The sequence below is a fragment of the Calidris pugnax genome, unplaced genomic scaffold, assembly GCF_001431845.1.
Source record: "Calidris pugnax isolate Ruff unplaced genomic scaffold, ASM143184v1 scaffold52, whole genome shotgun sequence".
NCBI lineage: Eukaryota > Metazoa > Chordata > Aves > Charadriiformes > Scolopacidae > Calidris > Calidris pugnax.
The window spans coordinates 454,064-479,124 of NW_015090811.1; the positions used below are offsets into that span (position 1 = coordinate 454,064).

At 38.2% G+C, this 25,061-nt stretch overlaps 1 long non-coding RNA gene across 1 annotated transcript; it reads right to left on the reverse strand.

Annotated features, from left to right (window-relative positions):
- Positions 1–667: 667 nt before the first annotated feature.
- On the reverse strand, positions 668–24,711 carry LOC106886126. Its single transcript, XR_001411579.1, has 4 exons — positions 24,584–24,711; positions 22,902–23,034; positions 22,355–22,412; positions 668–1,141 (listed from the first exon to the last, which is right to left on the reverse strand). It is a non-coding gene; the product is annotated as an uncharacterized LOC106886126 (long non-coding RNA).
- Positions 24,712–25,061: the final 350 nt, after the last annotated feature.

Consider the following 25,061-nt stretch of genomic DNA (forward strand, 5'->3'; position numbering starts at 1 on the left):
AATGTTACTTCATTAGTGTATTTGCCTACGGTTTTCTCCACAATAAATTCTGCATAAAGGCTGCAGCCAGGATACACAGAGTACAGTATTTTTCTTTATACCAGGGTTCCACCCAGGGGCAGTCCAAAGCACCAGGCCTTTCAAGCGTACAAGGATTGCCTGGTCTTTATTCTCCCTTTGCTTTGTTAGGCTCATTCACCCCCAAGTCCAAGTACACTTAGAGATTAAAATGAAGTGCAGTCTTTAGAGGGGGCATGAGAACGGTTAAAGTCAGAATTAGAGAGAGATAAATACATGCAAGGAAGCAAATTCTCAACATCAGTTCATTGCTTCATGACCTATCACTTGTTCCTTGTGAATTTTATGTAGGAACTGATTTATAGGGCAAATCAATCACTCTAGCAGAAAGAAACCTGTCCTTAAAATTGTGTGAAAGCATCTGTCTGTGACAGCATCCATGCGGCATGAATAAAGATCAAGCACAAAGTTCTTTGCTTTAGGGCTTGCCAAAGGTTTATATAGTAAAAGGAAAACAACAAATCAACAACACCAAAACCCGAAACCCAAACAAGAGAAACAAATCTTCAAACATTTGCCAAAATCATTAAAAAAGAAAAAAATACCTAGTCATTATAAGTGATCTCTGTCCTTCAAGTTCAGTTTTCTACGTACTTAACGTATAAATACTAGAGAAAGGCCAAATGGGTGGAAGCACAGAATAGCGTACAAGTAGGTATTTTAAGAGCTAATTTTTTCCTTATCAGTAGTACAGAAATACTTACAGGGCACAGTCAGGGGGAGAAGCTTTAACTATGCTACACGTTGAGGCACAGGCTACAACAGCAAAGCCTTGTTTCACGAGGCAGAGCGTTGAATTGGAAGAAGCGTGTCCCAGTAACACGTCCTATCAGCCAAGGCCAGCCCTTTGCAGTGGGTGGGCACGTCCCTTGCTTGCCCCGCTAGCCGTCAGATCGGGTCAGATCCGGAGCCTGGCACAGACCTACAGCCCAGTGACTTTGCTCTTGTTTGAAGAGATCTTCGAGCATCAGCGACCCTCATAACCCTGATGCCTCCTTTAACCCAGATTGCCATGCCCAGCTGAAAAATCCAGATCTAACCTGGTCCTCCAAAACAGACAAACCTAAAATAAAACAGAAAAGATACCATGAACTCTAAAAACTCACAAACTGTTTCCTTCACATAGAACTACCTTTTACATTGAAAACAGGGAAGTCCCAGAGATTATATTATTCCCATATAAGGTCCAAACTACTTTATTAGCACAGACTTTAAGAGACTCAGGCAAGGTGATGAGGAGTAGCTGGAGATGGACAGAGTTACACTGACAGCTGAGACACCTTCACTCAAGTATTGGTGTCATCAGGTACTGAAGCAGGGACAGTTAATCAGGGAACAAATCCGGTTTGCTCTAGTAAGAGAGAAGTATGGATTTCATTATCCAAGGCCTTCTCAGGGTAAGAGTCTTAATGGCTGCAACGAGCTCAGTGGGAAAGGATAGCATCTGAAAGCAAAGGAAACCTCTGATGATTTTAAGTACTTTAATTTTTATCCCATAAACAATTCAGATGGGATGAGCTATGTAATAGCTTTTTTATGATAATTATGTCTGTTTGTTTGGTCTTTTACCAGATCGTTAAAGTTACTGAGGTTGCTGGAGAGCCATTTTTTTTTTTCCTTGAACTGTTTTAACTGTTCTTATTTGGTTGCTGGAGTTTAGTGATGATAAAGATTTATAAGCAGCCAAGAAAAGCTATTTTTATAAAGCTTGCCTTCTGAATATAAACAGTCCCTCCTCCTTGAAATAATTTCTGTGACAAAGTTTTTCCTTATTAAAGAGAGGAAAACAACACAAAATCTAGAAAACAGGGTAAGAAAAATATTTTCTTTTTTCCTATAACATTACAGGGAAAAGGAGAAGGAAAGCAGAAAGAAAAGCATTTTAGTAATGAGGCCTGGCACAAGTTCAAATGTAAATGTTGCTTCATGCATTGGGACTGCAGGATCAGGTCACAGAAAGGAAATCAAGAGTAACTTCATTCCACCCTAAAATTCAGCTCTGAAAACAATTATTGGTTTGACTTAATCTCCTGCATGGAATTGCTGTTGTAAAACTGTGGGAGGGGGTGAGTGGAGAAGGGTAAAGGAGTGTATAGATACATAAACCTGTAACTCTGAACTCAAGTTCAAAGCCCCATCTCCAATACAACACAGCACTGCAAGGGCTGGTAGAAAGGAAATTAAGCTCTGAGACACCTTCTAGAGCAACACTTCATTTTTACCTTTTAGCAGCCTGTGGAATCAAAATATGACAGAATAATACCAATTTACTTACACGCTTACTGCCCCAAGTTTTGAACACACAATTAGTTTTAGATGGGCAGATTTTTCTAATTATAAATAGTTGTGTGTGTTTATGAGTCTTAGCAGCTTTCTGTAACATGCTGAGTCCAATGACAGCATTTGTTATCTGCATTGCAATTTTCAGAAATTTAATTATAGTGCCATGCACATATCCCTGCAGTTTCAGCATCAGTTCCTCTATCACATTAATATTATTTATTGTTCCTGCTTAACCTTTGTGTTTTCTAATAGGTTTTCAAAGTGGTTTTACATGCACTGCTTTTTATACTACACAGCAGTATGAAATTTAGACATAAATTTACATAATTCTCCAAGGTGTAAACTTATCTTCCATTCAAAGGCATTAAATATCATCTACCTGTGTATCATCATCTTTTTTCAAAGTCTCAATCACATCTATATGCAATTTGGTTTTCAGGAAGCAAAAGTTCATATAGTACATTAGAAATAATTTGTATCCATCCCCTAAACCACAAATTTACATTTTTAATACCACTGATTTCCAGAAATAAATGCATTTTAAATATAACATATTTTAGATTAGTATTGTTCAAAAAAAAGGAACAGAGGTTGGTTGTAAGGCTGTGAAATATGACCAGTCATTTCTTAACGAATCTCAAAATTGTCCTGACATCTGGTGTGCATTGCCAGAATCACAGAGAGGGCAGGTAGGATCTGAAGGTGAACAAGATGCACATTTTAGGAGCTGCAATAGTGGTGGATCCTTTATCTCTGTAGCAGAGATATAGCAAAACTTAGTTCTCAGGATGCTTCTTTTCCACCAGCTTCCCCTTCCTGTACTTTTATAGTACTTCTCTGACCTGTGTGTCTCATGGGGGGCTCACAGTGCTGAAAAGTTTTGACACAGCTCTGGATCAAAGCACAGGAAATTTGTCTTCTGCCTAAAGACAACCCGTGTGATGAAAGGTAGTCCCAAGCAAAATGTTCACCTGAAAAATCACTGCTGTTGATTTTTCTTTTCTACTGCCATCATAAAATACTCAAGTATCAGTCAATAAAAAAAGCAAGATTTTTTTTTTTTCCTCTCTCTTTTTAATAAAAGCAGCAGCTACTGGAAACACAAGAAAAAACTTTTTATACCCACTGTGATTCACCAAGAAAAATATTCAACTTCATAGCATTAATTGTCCTTGGAAAACAAAAAGGAAAAAGTTTTACTAGTAGAAAGTAAAAAAAAAAAAACAGCCACTGTACAAACCAGAGCAAAATTACTGTTTACATTAGCATTTAAGACAGTTTGGTTAGGGACAGCATGGCTAAAATATCCTGCTGACACCACTTCTCTTTGTGGTGCCACCAAGGCAAACTCCTGGATGATCCATACACCGTGAAAGATCCCCAGCCCCCTTCACCTGGTGTTTTGGATGGCTTTAAGTCATCAGGATCAAAGGAAAATTGTTCTGTGTTTGGAACATCCGCAGGAAAGGAGAGCAGGGACATTTGTACAAGAGATCTTCATCTAGATCCTATGGTGAAGTTGTCATATGATGGCTTTGGACACTTTTCTACAAATTTGAAAGTCTACAGTGCTTCCCAAAGCCCCATACCTAAAAGAACTCATATCAACTACTCCTTCTTTAACGTATCTGCTTCAAAACCAATTGCTTTCCAACTGAGTTCCTCTCCACTTTTGGAAGCTTAGGAAGCACATAAAAAGCACAAAAATTAAATATATCTCATGATTGCCTCAATACTTTGAAGTGGCTAAATTAAAAAAACAAATGTAACTTCTGATGCATAGAACCTGTAAACTTCCACTCGTAAATTTTTATTTATATATTTTACTTTTTTTCAGAATTTGGCTGAAACAGCAGATACTGAATACCTCAGAGAAGGATCTAGGATATGGTATAAAGGCATATATCTGGGCTCAGACTTAAGGTTTTCTAAAATAATTATCCCTACAGGAATTTCATTAGGTTAGAACTAATTACTGACAAAAAAACCCAAAATAATCCAGTACTATGAAACTCATTTCACCGTTCTGGCAAGTGGGCAGCATTTGCTCATATCCTTTCATTGACCCAAGAAGCTGCACATGGAAAAAGCTCAAGGGCTGCTTTCAGTTAAAAAGTGTGTGTAGGGGAGGAAAGAATTTAAGCGGAAGGGAGAGACATAAGCAACCAAGATGTGCTCCAACCTGCAGCACTTCTGCCTGTCATCTTCAGATGAAAACAAGTAAAGCTCTTGATATTTCTTGTATTGAGGTGACACCAAAAAAAGTTCATGTGAACCTCATATCACACATATGAGCAAAGCAAACAAGGACATCAAATCTGAGTCTCCGAGAGATATAAAGATGTTTCATTCTATAAAGCAACTCCTGTACCTGCTCTGGCCTGGCAGTCACCAGCTCTGAGACAGTTGGAACAACAAGATTTTATTTCTGTCAAAGCAATTGCAGAAGGGGTCGTCAGTGCTGGAAGGAGTGATGAGACAGAGCTGCTTGAACATCAGAGAGATATAAAGATGTTTCATTCTATAAAGCAGCTACTGTACCTGCTCTGGCCTGGCAGTCACCAGCTCTGAGACAGTTGGAACAACAAGATTTTATTTCTGTCAAAGCAATTGCAGAAGGGGTCGTCAGTGCTGGAAGGAGTGATGAGACAGAGCTGCTTGAACATCATCCCAACATTCGCACAGGAAGGAATGAGACGAGCGTTTTGGGACCCAACCCCAGCATAGCTGCAAAGTCCACATCCAAACCAACATTCGCACCAGAAGGAATGAGACTTGCGCATTTTGGGACCCAGCCCCAGCATAGCTGCAAAGTCCACATCCAAACGGAGTCTACCACATTTGCCACCACTGCAAGGCCAGAATTCAACCCCTGCTGACTGCCCTGGAGGAATAAGCCTCTGCAAAGCCCTGCATATGTTTATGAATGTTTTCTACCCTCCTCCAAACCCTAACAATTTACAATACTTTTTTGATGCTTTTCATGCATGACATCAAGAACTACAGTGCTCCAGAAATGGCTGAACTCAATGTGTTTCCCGTTTTGACAGGAGAGGGCCAATGAACACAACATATGCTGACAAAGGAATTGCTAATGATGAGGAGGAGAAGAAATGACATTGTTAGTTTTGCAAGATTCCTCACTTTAAAACTGCTTCTGCCGATACTGGCCCGTATTTCATATCTTTAATGTTCAACCTTGTTTGCCATTATAAAGCAAATATTTGTCAAGTCCCTGTACTCTGAAGTTTCCCTGGGCTCACGGCAGAAATTTCTCTGCTGCCTTAGACGCTGATGTGTCAGAGGGAGGCTGCAGGAATTCAAAGCAGAAAATCAGAGGTCAGCCCTAGGTGGAAAAGGAAAAAGATCTGAAGAATTTGAAGCTAACCTGAGTCAAAGGACTTGCTCAAACCTCCAGGTCCACTGCCATCATGTGGTATGATCAAAGGGAGGGATGCAGAGGTTTCAAGACACTTCCAAGGGTGGTTCAGTCAATCCCTGTGGGAGGTCAATTAAAGAATGGCAGAAGGTGCATCCTACTCAATCATTTCTGTTTAGACGTTTCTATTTGGCCACAGCAAATGCTATGATGCATCTTCCCCAAACACCTCTCTGCAGTTCTCCAAAAGCTGAATTACTTAATAAATCACCTCATATAACACCACCATCAATGACTCCCATATTACCACATGGTCAGTTATGATTCTGAAGTATAAAACAACATTTATTTTAACGTATGGCTGAGATTTTCAGGAAGGAAACAAGGCAGAATTTTAAAGCTGAATCAAAAATTTGGAAGCTTTCCTCCCACACATTTTGTTTTCAAAAAATATCCAATTGATTTTTAAACACATGTTTTATTGACTTCCAGTGTGCTTCTAAATTACTTCAGCAGTTTCTGCTCTGGGCACTGAAATGGCTTAAGACACCTTTGAAAAATCACAGTTCTAATGCTAAATACATATTGTGTCTATTTACATAAAAGTGTTTTGCCACTTTCAGAGCATCCTCACTTGCTTTCTTGCAGTGAAGGCAGGGGATGGGAGCCAGAGCATACCAATAAATTTAAGAAACAAACAAATGATCAAAGAGAGAAAAGATGTAAAAAGTAAAGATTTTTAAGTATCTGTGTGTCAAAAAGTTTTCAAAAAAATGTAGATTTAAGCTACCTTGAAAGCAAAAACACTTAAGTCTATAATTACACAAAGGAGAATTTGAAGCTAAATGAATTACAAAAATAAGATGGCTCTGATTATGCTTGCCAATATTCCCAATTAGACGTAACTTTATAATGTGACTTCTTTCTTTGCACTAGTTGTTCTGAGACAATGTCAGCATTGAGTCCATAAGCATTTTGAGAATTAATTAAAATGTCATGAAATAGTCCTTTCATTAGCATATATATGGTCATAAAAATAATTATAATTACTTCTTAGAGGTGGAGGAGAGTTAAGTTTGATTGATGGAATTAATGAAAACATGGACAGTTCCAACATACTAAACAGCAGAAACTTGGAATATTAACTATCTACTATGCAAAGTTATAATAATTACAGTAAGAGCTAAAAAGATTAGTATTCAAAAAGAATAATGTACCTTAGAGCCTAAAATACCCGTTGCAAATTATGAATGTATTTTCAACTGTTTATATCATTCTCAGAAGAAAAATATCATTTTGATTAACTTCCAAAGTCTCCTAGATTAATAGGTATTTGCAGTCTTACAGAGAGTGCAATCAATCCCTCTAATCTTGTTATCAGATGCTAAACAGCTGGGTGACCTGATTTAAGTGTTATGATTTTAAGGAAGTAATAATGTATAATAGTTTCCAAATGCCTGCTAAGAATTTGCAAGCTGTATAATACACCAAAAGATATGCAAATAAATGACATTAAAAGAAACATTATAATTAGCATTGGAATGCATATAAATTGCTTGTGCAGCCATAATCTTATTTCAGTTGTGTTTCTTTTAATTTATTCTCCCTTTTAAAGACCTGCAACACAGTAATGACATTCTTAGAAGCCCAGGTGAACCCACTCTGCAAATGGGTAAATTGTTAAGCTGAATAAAAATCTCATTCAGCAGCCGAGACCCTCTGAAGAAACCTGACTATAATTTGGGAGAACGATAAAAGGAGATTAAGGTGCAGGTGGTACATTCGTGGTATTTATTGTTCTTCTCCAGACTTCCACCTCGTGTAGAAAGAAAACTCAAAAACAGTGTTGAGTGGCATTAAACTGCCTCGGGGAGGTCCAGGCTGTGAGCAACCCCCTTGGCAAACTGGAAGTGGTCAAAGGAAAACCCAGTTCCTGCTTGAGCAACCACCTGGTGCCCTTTGCAGGTCCCTTTGGCCTGGTTGCTCTCCTGCCCCTTGGCTGCTCAGTCCTGGAAGGCATTTTCTGATTTTCTACATGATTCTTCAACCTGCTGCTCCTACCTAAGGTCCTGTAGCTCAAAAGCACACCAAGAGGCTGACTGCTTGCTCTGTTACTCAGTGGCCATTCAAGAAAATGGACCAAGGCTCTGGTTCTTCTGCCTACCGAGGATTACGATGGGCAACCCTCCCTACAGGTCACCTCCTTTTTTAAGCACCAATTTTTAAAATAAAGGCAGGACATGAAAGCAAGTGACAGCATAGCAAAAGACTGACAGAAAGCATGGGCCAAACCCAAGACAAGAACCCATCCAGCCAAAGCCAGGCAGCTTTGTGCCCCGATGAACGTTTAAAAAGTTCCTGATGCCTTTTAAATGACAGGATCATTAAAGACATGGGCAGGAACTCCAGATGAAGTAGAGCGGGGAAAAGGAAGTGGAACAAGAACAGGAATAATTTTTAGAGCATAAAATGAACAAAAGCAAAATTATAGTGTACCAAATGGGAATTTCCAATTCCTGCCAGTGAACTTTTTGTTTCTAGCTTTGCTTGTAAAGAAAAACCACACTGTCTGCAGCCCTCCCTCTGCTTTCCACCGTGAATGACCATGGACTGAGGCTGACTGGATCTGCCCCCAGGGTGGTTTAGCCTCCTTGGAGTTATTCTGTAGACAGAGAAAGGCTTAATAATTTATCACGCAGAAACAATTTTTTTTTTTTTTTTAAATATGTCATTCCTATGTCATTCACACACAGCACTACAGTGAGTTAGAACCAGCTGAAATATGTGCCCACGCCACCATCCAAGGCAGAGTGGACAAAATTATTTTGCTCTGTGTCTTGAGTCTGTCTCAGCTGGAAACGCTCTGTCTCACACCAGCAGGACAAGGAGGATTCAGCTCCCTTACAAGTTATATTCTACACCTACTGATGATTTTTTTAAGTTTACCCCTGCTCCCAGCAGTTGGGTCCGAGCTTCCTTAACAGCGCTATTAAAAGAAAAATCTCCCTCCCCTGTTAGACAAGAGCCTCCCTATTACCTAGAACACAAGTTATGTTTCATGGCAGGCTGTCCACAATAAAAAATGACCTGCAAATTCTGCGTGCTATGCCAGCTGCCACCAAGGAGAGGCTGACAGCAAGCACAGAAGAGATGCTTTTACTGGTATTAATCCTTCTACCCATGTCTATGTACCAGATTATAATATGTTATTTCCAGATGGTAGGTTGCAGATTTTTTTTTAATTTTTTTTTTTTATGGCAACTGCCAAGTTTGTGAAGAATTATTTTGCATTTAAAGGTCTTTTCTTTTTTTATAAGACACTTCTAATCGCACATCCCCCCTCTAATCACACAAACAGTTTAGACTGAAAAAAGCACTCCATGGTAGGAAGAAGCGGGAGGGAGTGGGCACACACAGCTGTGCATGCTGCTGCCAGGGAGTTTGTTTTCCATTCTTGTATTGATAGAGATGCTCTGACAATTGTTGTGCCAGATTCTCATAAATGCCATGTTTTGCAAACTGCCAAACTACGCAGTGGAGATCTTATTTTTTTAAACATTATGTTTTAAAGATATTTTTTTTTTATTCGTAAGGGAGCATATGGCAGAAGGTGACACATATAAGATGGTCTTACTGACGGCTGGTACCCAGGAAAGGATTATTCTGTCAAGAATAGTACTTGCTACTTGGTGTAGCCGCCTGGCATTATTGATCAATAGGTGGAAGCTTCCACCAAACAATGGAAATACCTGTAGTCAGTCATTGCAAGGGGCTATAATTTGCCCTTTTTATTCTGCTTGAAAAGAAACTGCTACCATGTACTCCCAAACACCTCTAAAAATCTCAGTGCAGTTTTCCTTGAGCCATGGTCCTCACGCTCGCAGTCATAGGGATGAATTTTTACTTTCTCCCTCTCAGACTTGGTTTATAATCCCTTGAATATAAACCACACATGCTTCAGTAGGACCTATTTATCTTCAGCACTGCAACAGAATAAAATGTACCTGGAAGAGAGCACTGATATTTCTAAATTAAACAGTGGCAAGAAGACAATCATATGGTCCTATTCTAGAGTTCATTTGGACTTAAGCATTAATTATTAAATGAGCCTATAATCTAAAGGAGTGTTTAGTCATTCAAAGAAATATTTGCAACCTCGTTGCAAAGGATGGTCAGAGAATTCCTCCTCGTACAAAGCAAGTCTTTTCAGCATATTACCATCCCTCACCTGGACCTTCACAGCTGTCTCATGCCTTTCACCAGGGCAGGACTGCTCTTCTGCATGGGAAATCTGGGGCTGGCTGGCAGCTTCTCTTCTTCTCTTTCCTGCAGGCTACTCTGCCCTTTGCAGGGGGACTCAGATTGCTTGTGTTCATTTCTTTCTCTGTCTTCCTGCATTTATATGACCAGTATTTTAAACCTAAGTGTTTCTCCCCTTCAAACAATTGTGCTCCCGTTGTGAGTTGAGCATAGGGCTTTTATCAATTATTCACTGTTCTGGAGACGTAAGAACTGTCTCAGGGCAAATTTGTGTTTCTTCTCACTCCTCAGAAGCAGATATTGGAAAACATGTGCACCTCAGCAGAGAGCGTATGGGAGCCATGTTGCCTTTCAGGGGAAGGAAAGAAAAACCACCTCTAGCATGCTGTCACTGCATATTTGAATGAGCACCTCCAGTTCAACAGTATTCCAGACTTATAAATAGGGATGTTTAAAGACATTGACGTTTTTCAAGTAGAACTGTCAGAATTATTTTATGTTAACTTCACCATCATTTTTTATTCCTAGTCATATTTAACCCTTCTCCATAGAGGGTTCCTACCTTCAAAATTAAGAAAACAGAAATGTAGAGATAGCAATGAACTAATATATATATATTTTTTTAAAGCACAGTTTGCATTTCTTTCTCTTTGGTTTTCCCCCAACATCATCTTGATTGCAATTGCTAAACCAATGACATGAAAAACATTGTTGTATGATTTTGTTTTCAAATTAATTATTCCTGTCATGAGATGAGGGAAATTACTTGAATTTGGCACTGAAAATAATGTATTCATTAAATAACATGCCATAAATTGCATTTTTCAAAATCTCTCGACCCTCCTACAATAATTTTTCCCTGACATCACCACTGATAAACCTTTCACTATGTCAAAAGAAGAATTAAGCTAAATTTAAGCTTTTCTGATAATCCTAACCAATGCTGCCATACCACTGTTTATCTTTGAAAGTATTGGCTGTGCTATCAGAATGATAAGGCTCAGAAAAACCTGAGCAGAACTATGTTCCTTAATTTTTAAAAATTAGCTTTTTCCTCTTTCTCTTTGCTTCTCTCTATCCCAGGGAAGAGAAAACAAACCCAATAACAAAAAAACCCCTTATAAACAGTCCTTATAAGCAGCGTAACTTATCCAATTGAGGAGATTTCTATAACCAATAACAAAAAAAAACACCTAGAAACCCTCATAAGCAACGTAACTTATCCAATTGAGGAGATTTCTATATGCACCTTTTTACAGAAAATATGATAATTAAAAACTAACATGAACCAAGAAAAAGTAAAGGTCCAAGGAGATTATGAATAAAGGATATTCTTGGCTTCGTTTTTAATAAGACACAGATAAATTTATTTTCTTTTTAAAAGTATTTTATTCCTACCCATATTTTTACTCAGATTTAGTGTAACCTAAGTTATTTTCCAGCTAGTTCTGTTAAACGGGACAAAACCTTATATCTCCTGGCAGTTTAGAAATATGCAGGTGCTTGCATCTTTCAGAACCTTTGTGAATATTGTACAACTTTCAAGTCTAACCTACTTTTCCTTCTTTTTTTTTTATTTTTCCTAGAAATATTCTATGGTCCCTTATGAATGTTGCAAAAGATTCACAGATTCTAGCTGCCGCATAAAGTGGCAAAAATTAACATCTCTGAGAATGTCATTGAGATGTGGAGAGATTTCCCCCACTGCAGTAGGCTAGAATTTGATGGGACAGGCCTTAAAAGGAATTTTTAAACTTCTCAAATCCTATAGGAAAAAAATAATGCAAATTATGAGTTTCCTGTGAACAGTTACCTGTTCTCCCATGGATCAAAACATGCTGGAATAGACTGGAAAATATCCCTTTATACCCCATTAAGATTATGCTCTATATTCCTGAAGCACTGTGTTTCCCAAATTGCAGAGTATAGGAATATCCTGGATACTACAGTTTTCCTTTTTTTTTTTTTTACTCTCTTTTATTTCTGCTTCTCTCTGAAACAACCAAGCAAATATACCCATAAATAAAACGTACAGTACCTCAGTGGGTGGAAATCCAGATTGGGTCTGAAATGCACATAGACACATAGTAGATTATTGACTCAAAGCACATGATGTTACTACTGCTAGAAGGTAGCAGCTTCTTCTTCTGATGTCCTGGGGATCAGGGCTGTCCTCCATTCACACCTTCTAATGCAGATGAATTAAAAACCACCTTGTACTATGTAATTGAAAAATAGCCTGTAATACATTTCCAGTCTCAAAGGAGAACACACCAAAGTTATATCCCTATTACAGAATTTGATTGGGCAAGTTATGAAAGCCAGAGAAGAGGAAACTAGTCCCACTGAATTCTGCAGAGGTTTAGCATGTGAATCTCTCATAATTGCATCTGGCCATCACAAGAAAAAAAATAATCCTTTGAATGGAAGGAGGAAATCTGCTAGAGAATCTGGTCAGGAAATCTATTTTGGTTATAAAACCCCATAAAGTTCTAGTTCCATTTTCCACCATAACCTTTGTTATTAGCTCGCCCAGATACACACTTGTGCAATAAGGTGTTGTTACATACAAGAAAAAACCTCACAAAACTACAGGTTATGACGCATACAGTCTATGCTAAAATTTAAGTAGCCTTCTTTTATGGGCCACTGCTCTGGGATATATATTTTTACTCAACATCTTTGATTATGCTGCCACCAGCAGCTTTCAAGGCATAAAAAGGCAAATGACAGGTGCTGTCAGTGACTCGAACAAAAGCTGTGGAAATTCACTGAGCATGTAATACGGTAGATTTTAGCAAAGCTAAAAACCCACGGTAGCTTTGACTAACTTGATCTTTCAGAAAGCTATTTGAGGAAGAGAGTCACAAAATAATGAATTGGATGTAGCGTTACATAACGAAGAACTCCCCGGGGTCTTGTCTGCTGCCTTATCTCATAAATTGTAATGATTTTCATGTTAGATCAAAGAACAGCATAAAACAAAATTGAGATGAAAACAACTGTTCATTGCCCTCAAGTGTATAGCTTTTGTTTTAAGACACTCATAAGCAGCACTGTAGAAGGTATTTCTCTCTTTACACAACTCATTGCTCTGTAATCTTTTCTGTGACAGTGTGATCACGTCCATTGTTGGAAGCAAACACTTCATAGGCCAATTTTATCTAACTTTTCTCCCAAGTTATAGATAGCCAAGTGGAGCCAATATTCCTTTGGTTGGTTGGTTTTTTTGAGGGGAAAAAATAATTGAAAGAAAGAAAGATGGCCCCCATAATAAAACCAACAAAGAAAATCCACCTTGGGACTTGAGAAGTTGCAGTTGGTAGGGTCTGGAGAAGAAAGCAGGGGCAGGAATACATTAAATTGTATGTATGCAGAAAGAACAATATTTGCTGCCATGGACTTGACTGCTTTACATCCTGTGAGAGCAACGAGCATGCTCTTCTATACTCAACAGAAAGAGCCATGGCATCAAGAGAGAGCACTGTGGAATGAGGACGCACAGAAAGGGTTTCCCATCTTGGGGGTCAGGACATCAGGGGGAAGTGATGGAAAGTAGAAACAGCATTATGATACAACCTTGAGAAGCCATAGAGCAACAGGACAATTCAGCACCACCATGGTGGCTCACCAGATCTGGAGTGTTCTGGTTCCCATTAGGCTCAGGAAACAGGAATTTCTGAAAGTTGATTTATATATAAGGACTGTTACATCCTTAACATGCCATCAATTTCTAAGCAAAAATATTTCTCAGCAGAGAGCAAGCCTGCCAGAATTCAAATATTGGTGAATTGCTAAGGTCAAAAAGGGCAGCAGTACTTCACAATTTAAGACACATTGCACTAAGTAGGAATGGAGAGAGATTTTAGCCCTCTGAACTCAAAGCAGTGTAGAAAATAATGCTGAGATCATGTGTATTTAAAAGGAATTTTTAAAAAAATTAAGATGTTTCTTTTCACTAATACCATAATCACATATTTGATATAAATATATCCATTAGATTTCATTTCCAGACAGAAATACAGTGACATAGAGAGGTGATTTTAAGAAATTATCTACTAAAAAAAAAAATCAGAAATAATTTTTGAAACTCAAAGACAAGTAATTTTTTTCTCTTCTTCATGCATTATGAATGAATTAATTTCCAAAAATTTCTTAATACAAAAATAATTTATTACAGTTCAGGGATAAAAATCTCATGAAACCTAAAATGAAAATGCTTATTATCAGAAATGGAAAAATAATAATTTGTCAAATTCAGCTTCGTCTTCAGTTCATGAAATATTCATGAGCAGATCTTGAATCCTTTCAATTTGTTATTCGGGCTTATGTGATATTTGCTCTCTAATGTGTTTTGCTTATTGATCATTATAGTGTTCAGTGCTCTGGATCTACATGGGATCTTTGCTGGTCAGTTGTGATTAATCACATAACTGCATTCATGTAATTTCTCTTCTTTCATATTGGATGAATATGATTCTCTAAACCAGGAGAACTTCTTGAAGTCTGAAAGGCTTTGAAACACTCAGAAAGGACTGGAAGATAAGTGGGTTAGGAAATGATAGAAAACGCTAAAGCTTTTTCTTTCTGGTTCATGGAGGCTTCAGAGTCATAGTTCCCACCAGGCTAAGATAAGATTTATTGGCTGGTTACAGAATTTGAATTTAATTTTCTTTTTTCCATGGTCATATACAGACATGCACTGAGCAATGAAGAATGGAGGGAAATTTTTTTCATTTCTGTTCATTGCAACTAATGAGTGCATTTGTGGTTTGCTGCTTGAAAGCCAGGAAAATTTTGCAGTTCCTTAATGGAATCAGCTAAGGAAGCCTGGTAGGGCCTGCGAGCTGCTTGTTGCGCTTTGGGGGTTGCCTGAATCTGGAATTTAAAGCTAAACAAGAGGACATAAGCTGTGAAACCATGCAGGAAATGTGAGCCACAAAGTTGGCTGACACTTGCAGAAAAGAAAGGCCGTGGTGCAGTGATGAGTTCTCAGTGGAGTCTATTAAGTCAAATATGTGGGAGGTTTGTTTTGGTTTATTTTAATACATATCAGACTTGGGATTTTATTCAGCAGGTATTCAAATAGCTCTGGTGGTATCTCATGCCAGCAAGCCTTCACCTGACAGATCTTACTGAAATACTCCAACTTCAGTTCAGAGGATTAGACTTCAAGTAAATCTATGCAATATAAAAATAAACACTCATCTGCTATGCCTTCACCATCTTTCTGTTGCTTCTAGGTTAATTTCTAGTCTACTAAACCATCAGTTTTCGAGTTATCTATTGAGCATAGCTCCAGAAATAAAGACCTCGTGCTTAAAGGGTCCTAGAGACCACTCCAAGCACCATGGATGGAATTACTCCATGACCATTTTTGCCAAAGGTAAGTTATAAGTGACTGGGAAGGGAAAGGACACCAAGATACAACTATCTACTTTTAACTTGCATTCCTATTCTTGACACAAGTGAGAAAAGTCTGGTTGGGTTTTTCCCCCACTTCCCAAATTTTGGATAGTGGGGTCTTTGTTACAGTTCTGTTAGTTAGAGTCATGATCTCCAGAGGACAGGGAACACAAAATTAGTGCAATTCTCAAGAACCAAAGACAAGTAGGAAGTCAGATTAACACTCATTTGTATTTGTGGAAAGCATTAATCAAATCTGAAGTTGCTTTTTTATTTCCCCCTGAATTCTTTACAAAATACATGACAAGCCATTGGTGTGTCAAAGGTTGGATAATGCTACCCAAATGAGTTTCCAGTGAAAGAAAATCAGGCAGTATCATCTATTGTAATCATTCTTGCAGAGCTATCAGATCATAGGTCTAAGGAGCACAGAAAATAAGTGTGAAAAATGAGGGGTCAAGGATAACTTTCAAAAGATACAAATTCTGGCACAAGATGTCAGAAGTGTTGCACTGTACTAATAAAATAAATATTTACAGGAGGGCAAAAAAATATATTTTAGCTTTAACTTTGCAAACAAGCTTCCATGATTATGAAATTATTGCTTTGTCTGAGACCATTTACAGGTACCATTTCCCTCCCTCCTCCCCCTCTCCGTGGTGATTATTTCTAAGTGCATTTTGCAAAGTGAATGGAGTATTAGGTTTTCAGACCAGCCTGAATTGAGGATATCTGATTCAATAATCTAGAGATTTAGTCTCATCATGAAGGCTTCCTAATTGTACTCTCCTCAGATAGACCAGAATTAATTCTTGCCATTCTTCCCCTGAAATGTATCTGGGCTGATACACTGATAATAATTTTCTTATCTCAGAGGCAGATAGCTAAGGAAAAAGCCTGGAAAAATAAAGGGAAATGCTGAAGGTGATTATAATAATGAGAATATTAATTAGCTCCATTTCAGTCACCAATTGTTGTCAGATGAATCAGCAAGCAACTTTCCAAGTGTTTTTATAAGATTATTCTATTTCTCTTGCTGTCATTACAGTCAGGAGGGGCTTTGTTGATAAGGCAAAAAAAAGTTGATTTCAGCAGTTGAAAAAAAAAAGTGTATAGTTGTGAAAGACCCATATAATCTATTTCTTTACTCCTTCAAACGCTTCCTATACATGATGACACAAATACTTGACAATTAATGTAGTTAAAGAGAAGCTCAAATATGATTTTTTTTTGTGTCTTCTGTTCAATGGCCGGGGGCTGCAGAACGTAACTTGGCAATGGTTGTGCATTGTCAGTCCCAGAAACCTGGATGTTCAGCTTCAGCTGTGGACTTTTATACAAAGAAAAAAAGCAGAGGAAACAACTTATCTCCTTTTGTCTTTTCTGAGAGCTTTTTCAAGCCCCTTTTTTTTTGAACTCTGCCTTCTCAGGACATCCTCAGAACAACCCATTTTTTATCTTGTTAGGCCTAGAAAACACCACTGTATCGAGAAGCAGCTGAGGCTGATGCTCTAGAGAGAAAATGTTTTTCTTTCTGTTCACTGCTCTGATGTCCTTTGTAAACAAGGGCTTTGGGGGTAGTATTGGGATTATTTTTTTTAAATCACTTTGCAGATTAGGTTTCTCTGAGTCACACTCTCAGCACTATTTTTCCTCAGGTTCCTACCACCCATTCAGAGTGTGTTGTAAATTGTTTATATCAGAAGGCTGTCATTTTGTGTTTTCTTCCCATATGTCTGATCTCCCTGGCTCTCTTATATTAAGTCCCTGGTTTTGGGCAGGAGTTCTCTAGTTTAATATCAGGCTAGAAATTCAACAAGCTGACATTTACTCCCACTCCTAGAAGAGTCATGGAATGCACAGGTTTAAATTCAAGCCTGCCATGCCTCATGGGAAATCTCCCAGCACAACAGGCTCCAGTGCTACCTGCTGCTTGCATTTAGTTTATTTTCAGGAGACAGGTTAGCCCTGTGCTAATTTAGGTTATATGTTCCAGTAAATTTTCAAATCAAGTGCTGGTTAAACTCTGATAAGTTATACCCATTTGTAACTTTACCCACTCATTAACTCAGCCAAATGAATTTATCTTAAAAACTCTGCTCCTCATAATGTCAAGTTCATTATTATTAAGAACTTATTTGTCAGTTTCTGGCTTTATTTTCCCTGCAAAGTAGTGGCATGGTAAAGCAGAAGGATCAGCTTAGCCAGACAGACAGCAAATAACTGCTACAGAGAAAGAAAACAGAAGTTTGAAGCAGGCTTTGTAATAGATATGAAACGATACAGAGCAGAGGCTTTGAAGAAAAAGTGAAGCTATGTTTTCAGTCCTTTGTAACTTTTCAGAGCCACAAAAAGAATCTGTGCCTTCCCTTGTAGCCCTATCTCTCAGCATAAAACCTCCTTTCCTTTAACCCCCTGTTATAACCTCTCAGAGCAGAGGATGCTCTAACCACTCCACCCACGCTGTGCTCCAGCCCCCAGCAGCTCTCCTTAGCAGCCTTCTCTTACCCTCGTCCTCTGGCTTTACTTCAGGGCATCTGCTTGATCAGCTCCACAGAAATCTCTTGACTGGTGTCCCACAACCCACATTTACAGCCTCCCCAGTGACGAGCACACCTGGTCCCACAGCTGGTCCCAGAGAGGATGCACCAGCCAGCTTGCTAAGCACCAGGGCATCGATTCTAGTTTACAATCTCAGCTTTCCTTGCCCCTGAGACAAAACTCCTGTGTTTTCTTTTCCACATTTGTAAATAAGAGTAACTTTTGCATTTTCCTTAACGTTTTAAAAATATATGTATAAGTACACATATAGTTATTGGTTTATGAATAAAATACATTTGCTTATTACTTTCATGGCTGGGAATGCATATAAAATTAAAATTAATACGATTAATTTTTCTGGGTTTACCCATAACTCTCTTCCCAGCAGTAGCATTTGCATAGGAAAACAGCTACAATTAAAATATGATGTAAATCAGAAGTAATAATCCTTGATTCTTAATTCCATTATTCTCCTTTTTATTCAATTTGGATATTACAGCAGCACCTGCAAGCTGCATTGCTAGGCAGTATGTAAAAACAGACAAAATTTAGGAGAGAAGTCTAAAAATCGATAAAGACACACATTTCACTTCTAAAATGGGGTGTAAAACCCAGACATCCACCAATAAATATAAGTTGTAGAAGCTGAAGGATGTTGCACCTTCACTAACATATTAAAGAATGGTACAAAGTGCTCAATGTCTCTGGAAAGGTTTATATGTTGTATTTAGATGTACAGGGTATTCTCACAGGACTTGGCCCATGAGTAAAGGCAACCAAAAGTCATGTAGCTATCCTAGTATTATGCTGAAGCTAATTATTAGTTTGCCTTGTCATTGTGCTAATGGAATCATGGAGTATTTGCCCAGTTCAGTGTAGGCACAGTATCCAGAACAGGATATTTATCTTCCCACAAGAGGAAGTTAAAATATAGGATTTCTATGATTTTAAAAAACAAGCTTCATAAAACAAATTAGGGTGCTCTGGGTTTGGGTTTTTTTATTTATTTTTAATACTTTTGAAAAATAATGTTTGAAAAAAATGTTTAACATGCTTCATCTGCGTTAGGTATTATCTCATACTCTTTCTCACACTCTTTAAACAAATTTATTGTGACAGTGGATTAATAGTTGCTTACCATTATTTGTAATCACCTCTGGCACTCCCCATCATAGTCAAAAATCCATGGTTGTGCTCTTTGTAAGAGAAGGAGACCGGGTCTTTAGGAGAATTGTTTCTGAGTGCAGTCACAAGCTGTTACTCTAACAAGCAGCACACAGACAGGTTTCCTCTTGCTTTTCAACAATTCCTCACGTCAGCTGGAATTACGTGTCTCACAAACTACCCTATTTAAACAGCCTATTTATAACTGCATGAGAATGTCTGAGTGCTCAGATCTGTAACATAAATTCACTGTTTTGCTTGCTTTCTTCTATTTCTGATTAAGAAAATGGTGTCTCTTCAATATAATTGGTGTCACCCATCAAACATTTTTACTGATTTATATGGCTTTCAGACATTATTCATGGTAGCATTTTTCATCATTTATTATAAGCTTTCCCTATTAAGATAATCAAAGCTTTTCCATTTTTATTTTCTGTGAGCTTTCTTGTTTCCAGACTTGTTTTTCACCCTCCTTGTTTTCATATTCGTCCATGGTCTTGCTTTTTGTGTGTCGGGGAATCCATAATTCCTCGTGGAGCAGGTCCCTTCAGGTTACCTGTTTCCTTGGGGTTTAGCTGCTACTTTTCTTGCCTTGCCCTACAGTTCCCAACTTTGCATGGGTATTGTGGCCTGTTGTCACCATGGTTTATGTGCTGTGCCCAATGTAAAAACATGAGAAGAGGCTGCATTTTTCCAGTAGAATTGCACCTTTCTTAAAAAAAAACCCAAAGAGTAAAAGATGTGAATGTCAGTTCATCAGCCCAGTAACAACCCCCTGCACCATCTTCCTTGACCTTTATCTCATCACCCTCTTCCTTCTGTTCTTTCTATTCATGTTGCCATTATTAAGATTAATAAATAGAGAGTGGTTAATTTTCTCAGTGAAAACTCCATTATTAAAGGCTATTTGAGTATGAATTCAATGACATCAGAAAAGTTTCAGTAACTATGTGAGGGAAAAGGTGTCAGACAATGGAATCAGCCCATTGGGGGGCAGATGAAACCACCATTTCTCTACAACTTACTCAATCCTACCAGCTTGTGATGCCTTTGCAGCACTACATGGAATCATTAAGAGGCCACTGTCTCCACAGCCGTTCAAAGTCAAGCTTGGTTGAAATTACATTACTATGGACACCTCTTTCTTCTATATCTTCCAAAGAGGTATTGCCAATGTAGACAATCGTTGCCACAGATGACATTTTCCTATTCTCAGCCTTCAGCATCCATTTGTAACCCTGGCTCTGCTCTCTGCGGGGTGGGGGGGCACTAACTTATCCAAACCCCCAAGCAGATCAGATCACAAACCGCTACAGAATTAGCTGGAAGCCTACCACCCACAGAAAGATGGAAGCATGTTGATGTATTTTCAGAATAAAATAATGTCTGAGATCATAATGGTGCCCAGTGTACTTAAATCTCTGACAGTCATCTGCAAATAATAGGAAAGTCATGCTATTTCATTTCAGTAGTATATTAAGTAGCAGAAAAGAGCACTGGACTTCATCTTTTTATGAAGCAATTTCGCTTTCCGGCTTCTGCTGCTGGAAGTTGCACTGAAGGATTGTCGCCTGGTAATTTGTAATAGCTTGGGAGATATGGCTGCCACTTCGCCTCAGCTGGGAAGGGCCGCAGATGAATCTGTAGCAGCTTCCCCAGATGAAAATAGCTGTATGCCTTTTAAATTTTTAATGGAGATTAACACTTTGTCATTGCAGTGCATCACTCAGCGTAACGCGTTGAATAATGCTTTGTGTTGAATAAGGCGCCATGATGGTATGATGCACTGCAAAGATACAGTGACAAATCTCTGACATAAAGCGTGTCCTTGTTTGAACTGGTATTTGCCTTTCCAAAATGCAGACAGACACATTCCCATGATGGAGGACACGGGACGGCTTTCCATTTATTTGTTAGTAGATGTATAAATCCAAAGGAGAAAGTTAATTAGACTCCCTGTGTGCAAGACAGTGGAGTACACTCTGATTGCTAATTATTTTAATATAGGTAAACAGCTATTGACAGTACAAGTAATTTTCCTGCATCCACATTTAAGAGGCTGCCAGGTACCAGTATAAAAGTTCAGAGCAAACCTGAGGAAATCTACATTATGGGTTTTAATCAATATGCAAATTGTTATTGTAAAATACATCAGTGATGTTTTACTCCAGCTGTCCCAGCGTTCATCAAATAGTGCAGGTGTTCGTTCAGGTCTGGATGTTAGTCACCATCCTTCATCCCGATGACCCATGTCTCTGAGCTGACATTACAATTCTTTATCTACATATTCTCTACTTAGAGGATCTCTTACTCTGCAGAGCTGCTCAGGCCAAAGGATTGAAGCTAGTAAGATGCAAAAACCCTCCAACTTTTGTAGATGGAGAATCCCAACTGCCAACACTTGGGTTAATTGTAGCCTGTAACTCCTCCTGCTTCCTCCCCTTGCTCAAGCATCCCTGCTTGTAGGTACCAGCAGGGGTAGGGAATGTATGCCTGGGTGTTTTCTAAGACTGATGGACAAAAGCATCTAATCTTATTTGTTTTCCTTTGGTATTGTCTGCTAGTGCTACAGCTCTGAGCTTTTGAAGTCTTTTTGGCTCATCTACCCCAGCAGCCATCTCACCTTGCGTTGCCATTTTCCTTTCAATTTACTTGTTACCTTAACAATAATACAAAAAAATAATAAAGCCCCCAAAACTTATAATCTTGTAATTTCCTACACTACAGCCTTTAAGGCATAATCTAATTTAAAAGTTTCCCATTCTTAGTGCTTCGCAATTAATATTTCAGATGTAGCAAGATGCCTTGTCTCATTCACTCTAGCAATTGTGTTAAAATACTGTACAATGTCTTCAATTGTCTTCAATTGTCTTCAATTTTTCTTAACATGTTTCTTTTGCAGTTTAATCACTGTTTTGTATGCTATTAGATGTAGCACTTTTTTTTTTTGGTGAATGATAACCAAGGTTCTTTTCTATTTCATTTAGTTTTAAATTTTCCTTGGGATTGCTTGCCACTTCTGATAAACTCAGATATATTCAGCAAAGGAAAACAGATATATCCAATATTGCTCCTTCCAGCTGGCATCAAAACCAGGTTTCTCTAAACCACGACCGAAAATTGTATGGTTTGGATCAACTTTGGATTAAGAAAGGCAAAAAAAAATATGGTTTGCTTGCAATAATTAATACTTTCCCTCCTGCTAGAGACATACAGCAATTGGCACAAAGTAATTGGTCATACCTTTCAGATCCTGAGATGTCCAAACTGCCTGGTAAAGTCAAGGATAAGTACAAAACGTCTTCAGAAGAGGGTAAGAGGCAGAGAAATAAGCAAAGAATTAGTCTGAGATGAAATACAGAATAAGAAAACCACTCCAGAGGAGAGAGGAAGATTCTCTCCATCAGCCTGGAAGCTCCTGCTTCATTGTGGATGGCTGTTCCAGGACAGTGGTTGCTGATGCTAGAGGCAGCAGCTGGAAGGCATCTGGGTGAATTAACCTCTTGGCACCAACTGCTGGCCCTGAACGCAGCAAAGTGGCCAGTCAAGGAAACTCTCTGAGATGCCACCTTGGCTGTGGATGGCACTGGAGGGAGCAGAGGAGATCCATGGCAGGGCTGCAAGACTTGGCAGGCCTCTGAATTCCCCAATTAACTGCTGACCTACTTTTTGTAAATTTGGTAAATTGAGACATTTATCACCCAAACACTGTCCATCTCAGGCCATTAAGCATTATTTGTGCCGGGTTCCGTTTGCGTCTCCCCTCATCCTCAGCGCTGTGGTCACTCACCTGCCACTCCTGTTACCCGCTGCAGAAGGTGGTGGGGACTCCCTGCAGGGTTTGCCTGAAGCCACTATGTCTTCTTTTCCATTTGAACTGGCTGCTGGCTCTGCTCCTTAGCATGTAGCACATCTACTGGGCCCTGTAGTGAAAAAGTATTTGAAACCATCAAAAAATATCCCCTTAAAATAAATTTTCAATAATATTTACGTGTTCTTGTAGACCCCTGTTCTTTGGCAACCTTGAAACTGCACCTAAATTCATTGTAGACTTAGAAGTTGGTTCTTCTCTACCTCTGAGATGCCCAGAATGCTTTGGGCAGAAAAAAAATAAGTAAAAATAACATTGTGAAAAGTTGCGGTTCTTTAGCTTAGTTTAGAGAGGCCGATTCCACTGGGGTCTGTGGACGTTCTTTTTATGCATTCATTGCTCATTGACCAGGATAATCAAATAGAATATTCCATTTGCTTCCTGCTGTTTAAGTGCCTAATTCAAAGCTAATTGAAGTCAATGGGCAGATATTCATAGACTTTAATGGACCAGCCATAATCTTATGTCTTCCCTTGTTGTGTAAGTTATTTTATTTATCCTAATTATTTTCATCTTCATATGCATGCATGCATATTTATTTATTTTAAATGCATAATAATCGTCTGTAAGTAGAAGTATTTTAAAGTAGTTATTAAAAGGTATTTCAAGACAGATATTTACATAGACCTGTGACTATGATAATAGCATATACATAGGTTTTAACATAGTATTACTTTGATATCCAGTATAAAATTATCATTATAAAAAACATATTTAAATTACAAGGTTTTTTCTTAATTCAGCTACATGGGCAGAACTTAAGCTATTAATGTGATTGTACTAACAACCTATACATATTTATGCTCTAATGGCATGACATTTCATCTACTGTGAACAGAATATGCCCTGAACGAGAGTCAAAGTACATGAGATCCTTTATTTCCTGTATACAAAATCCTTAAAATATCTCAATAGCATTCCCCAGGGAAAAAAACCACCCACAATATAAAAACCCACAAAAGAACAAAAAAAAAAAAAAAAAACTTTAAAATATCTCGATAGCATTCCCCAGGAAAAAAACCCACCCACAATATAAAAACCCACAAAAGCACAAAAAAAACCCAAGCCAATATATATTATATAGTCAATAACTATATAATTGTTTTTCTATATAGTGTCAATAACTATATAATTGTTTTTCTATATATTAAAGTGTTTTCATTTAAAAACTGTTCTTCCACTTGTATCCACAGGTGTTAACTTATTTCCATCTCTTGGTTCTAAGGCAACTAGCCTGCTAATTTTTCAGCTTTTAGTGAATCTTATCAAATTGTGATAGGGACTGAAATCAATCTACTCTGTTAGGCTTGATGTCTCTGAAGTAGGAAGAATTCTACAAGCATAATGTGAAACAGGATAACCAATGATCTAATAATTCATATTGAACTAATAATTCATATTCCCTTCTGTTTTCTCTGCTACCACTGCTTTTCAGCGTTTCTAAAGTCCTTTTGGTACTGCAAATTCTAATGTCACTTCTTGTGAAGGTCTGAATCCTGTGTGAAAAATTCCAATCTGCTTTTCTGCCTTTCTCAGAGGTTTCTTTTCGCATGCTTACATTTTGAGGAACATCTGTACGTGCTACAAAAAGTTACTGTTACCGGACTTCTTGTATTTTCTTTGCCAAGAAGGTGACACTGCATGCCTGACACAAAGCAATCAAAAGACAAATGCTAAATCTGTGGTAGATGAGGCTCAGTGATGCTGCTGTCTCCAGTAATGAAGTACAACACTGAAAAATAAATTGGGGGTTTTCTTAATGTGATAGCTTTGTAGAGTAGCACGTATCCTGATGGAAAGCCCGTGTCCGCAGATGTAAGCAGCAACGCAACAGCTCCTTGTGAGGAGTTGTAGTAGCCAGGACAAAACATGATGCAGGTTAATTCTATTTTGTCATTGACTTCTGTCAGGGTAAAGACAGGTCAGTTCCAAGTGCTTGGAAAAATCTTAATTTTTTTTTTGCCAGATAATTAGTTCAGAATCCAAGCATGTAATTACAATTCCATATGCACAATATTTGGATACTTAATAGTGCATTAAGCAAGTTACATTTAATGTTTTGATATAATTTAATCTCTC